The following is a 3,868-nucleotide window of genomic DNA, read 5'->3' as shown; positions in this document are numbered from 1 at the left end:
GTAACCTCAAATGCTTTTGTAATAAAGTCAATGGAACACTGAGCTATGTGTTGTGCTGTAGAATCTGTTTGAAGAGGAAATGGAAGTCTCAGAGCTTGAACTGTATCCTGGATAAAACAATATCAGGTTTTACCCCAGTCCTATGCAAGAAAAAAGGGAACTTGGTCTCTGATTTTACTCTGGGGCTTGTTTGCTGAAGCAAAATGGAAGCAGTAAGACTCAAAGCACATGTCTTAATAGTAGCTTTCTTTTGATATTGTATTTTTGCACTTATTGTGGTGGTACATACCAAGATGAAACTGCTGTTGCTACTATTGAGGTTTTGATGTCTGTAGTCTCTGGGTTCTGGTAGCTTTAGCGTGGAATGACCTAGTGTATTGGTCTGATCAGAATATGGTTCATTCCAGTGACAAGTAAATAAAATGTAACTCTAACTGTGCCAGTCAGTTCAGATACGAACTTTGAAGATCTCCAAGTCTGTATGTTCACATAAGCTCATAAGGATGGTTGCACCTGTAAGAGCAGAGTTCCATCTAACTCAGTGTGTGGATGGCAGTAGCAGGCCCAAGGCTAAATGTAAAATGAAGGCAAGCATACAATGGTACTTCCCCAAGATAAGCTCTCAGAATCCATTGACCTAAAACTCAGAGATGTCAGGTCTCTATAATATTACAGGGAAAATATAAAGAGAAAAGAAAGTAATTCTCTAAAACCAGAAGATGGCTTGATTGCTAAATTTCAAATCTACTTAGGCCTATACTACTGACAGCACATACAGCAGTAATAATTCCTAACAACATATGGCTCCTATGAAAGAAAGTGGGGTTTTTGTGGGGATTTATGGACTACACCTGTAACATTAAGGAGAATAAACTGGCCCTGAGTTATGGAAAATGTTTAAAAAGCACATTTACATGAAGATTAAAGAGGATGTCAGGTCTGGTTTGAAATAAAGACCTGAACTGTATTAAAAAGTCTTTATCAGCTCTCTGATAACTTATTTGCAGAGTGTGAGGAAGGTTTGTTTATGGCAGCCTTCCAGGACTCGAGTTCATATGTTGGCCTGCAGTAAGATGTGTGAAGTAGGTCTAAATGAAAGAGTCAGTCTAGAGAGACAGACCCTGCTCTGAGGTACAGGGTTATTCCCTGGGAAATGGAGAACACATTATTTAGTCTACATCAGATTTTCCATCCAAGCGTCAAAGAAAAAAAAAATTGTAATCTCTCAGTGATTTAGTTTTATTATTCTAAAGGATGATTAATGAAGTAGTGATTAACAATACCAGCAGAGATATACGCAGCAAGACTGTAGCTAATGATGGGCAGTTTACCAGTGTTTTTGGTTTCTGTGATTTTCTATTCTATTTGGTTCACAGATCTCTAAAGCTTTCTCTATCAAAAGAGCTGTAAAGTATGAGTGAAAACTGACTGACACAAGAATCCTATTCTCCTTTTGATGACTGCATGTAATCTAGATCTCCTACAGTGTTCTTTATTCACATCTTAAAGTGTTTTATAAAAGAGACTGTAAACGTTGCCTTCATTTCAGAAAAAGAGGTTTGACCATGGAAGGAAGTGTTCAAGGTCACACTGGAAGTACTGGTAGAGATAGAAACTACACGTCTCACTTCTAAGTCAGGGAAAGCAAGTAGTAAACTTTTTATTTAATGATCACAACAAAAACGGAGGAAATAATCACACTGGTTCAATCTGAACCGAAAGTCATGTTGGTAAGTTAGCAAATTCATGTTGAAATGCAAAGTACAAGTTGCAACATTTGTGTTGTTTTTCTCATCAAAGCATTTCCTCAAACTCAATCTAGATGTAGAACTCTTTTCCACTTTCTAATTTATGACCTTAACTAATTTTGCCAGTACCAGGTGAGAGCTCCAGTTCAGAGTGTTACCTGGCCACAAATATCTCCAACACAGTACAACATCACAGAGGCAAATGCTAAAGGAGAAATCTGAACTTCTCTCTCTTTCAAAGGACAATCAGTAAAAAATGCTACATATTATAATACTTTGATACAAAGAGAAAATGGACTACGAGCCAGTTTTCTGGAATGAGCAGAACTACAAGAAATGTGCCAGAAGAGCACAATGCATTCAAAGAAGTTGTCTACAGAAACTAATGAAAACTGTACTACTACAAAAGATGTGAGATATCAACAACAATGCAACTGTGTCATATACTAACTTTTAGGTATAGCTACAAATATGAGATCTATCAGAAAATGTGCATTAATTCAATATTGTGTCTCAGACTAGCCAAAAACATGAGTTTAGGAAAAAAATACAAAACCAGGGCATTTGTAGAATTTTTTTGGTGGATATAATACTGTCTTTCAGTGGTTTGAGGTTTAATGATCTGTATCCTCACCTTTGTGTTTAATAGTCCACAATGGATTTCCATTAATTCATCTAATGACATTTAAACAAATTACTGTCAGAACTTAGGGGTGATGCAGCATGACCATTATGTGACATGTCCACTCACTGCACTGCCAAATCTTCATACTGTTGTTCCAAATATGGGTTCTTTCACATGGTGCACTAGAAGCTGATCCACACACAGAGTCAAAATATGTATTTCATCTCTGTGCAGAGAGGGATGCTGGGTCGTAATCTGACGAATCTGTCACACATTCTCTTTTATACCCTTTGAACACTGAAACATTGGCATTTCCCATATACATAACAACCTGAAACCACAGACACTGACCTTTTATTCTCTCATCCCTGCTGAAAGGTACACTGCACACTTATTTTACTGCATGTGCTCCAAAAGGAAGAGGCTTAGTTGCATAAGAGGCAATCATATGGTGGGTTATTTAGTGACTAAGACTAACATAAAATTCCCTTCTTTGGCTTTGTTTGATTTCCAGTGTCTTCTTGTTTTTACTTCTCAGGTCATGGCTCTTGGTTCCTGAAGGTTTGGTTGTTCCCTCATTTTTCATAAGCTTTTTTATTTACCCTGTACTGTGCTTCAGTGAATCTTTTAGCTTTTCATGGCACCTTAGTTCAGCAAAAGAGAAAAGGGCTTACACTGCTATAATCCCATGTAAAACTGGACCTGGTGCTAGACACACCTTTACAAATAAAGGTATCACCCATTTTGCTGATAATGTTTTAAAGCTTTGCCTTTGTTTTCAAAACAACTCACAACACAATTCTAGCTTGTGACCTATGTTTTGAGTAACACATGAAAGATACTGAAAGAGTATTGTCCCGTGGGTTGTTGGAAACTACTGATCTGTGTCTACAGCTCTTTGCTGTGAACACCTTCTCTCCAGCCTTCTTCCAACATAAGGCAGCTGTCATCTTCTCAGCTAAATTGGGAGGAAATTATCATATATGCTTTGATATGAACGCTGCCTTGCTCATCTCTGGTATTGAATCCATTTCCTTTCAATGAAGCTTCTAACAAAAGGCCAAAACACTTAAAGAGACAAATACTTATCAGATCAGTAATTCCATTTCAAACTTTCAACAGTCTGTCTTTTGACAGGGGAAATACTATCCACAATGGCAGGGACACTCACCTGTCCTTGGGCTATGCAAATGTTGGAAGAAAAGATTAGTTTATCTCCTGTACTCCTAGTTTAATCCAGGATGTGGCTGATACAACTCATATTGAATTTACAAAATACAGAAGCAAAGGGTGAGTAAGGCCAGACGCCATGCTTTTGACCCCTTTCTTATACATCAGTTATGAGATGACTGACCAAATTTTCAAACCTTTTAAATGTCTTTGAATGCGTGGGTTTGGTTTTGTTGGTTTTTTTTTGTTTTTTTTTTTTAAACTATTATTATAATCTTTAAGTGTAAGTAATTTCAACCAGCGAACATGTTTCTAATTTGGCAAA

The sequence above is a fragment of the Passer domesticus genome, chromosome Z (genome assembly GCF_036417665.1).
Source record: "Passer domesticus isolate bPasDom1 chromosome Z, bPasDom1.hap1, whole genome shotgun sequence".
Taxonomy (NCBI): Eukaryota; Metazoa; Chordata; class Aves; order Passeriformes; family Passeridae; genus Passer; species Passer domesticus.
This window is presented reverse-complemented; position numbering follows the sequence as displayed.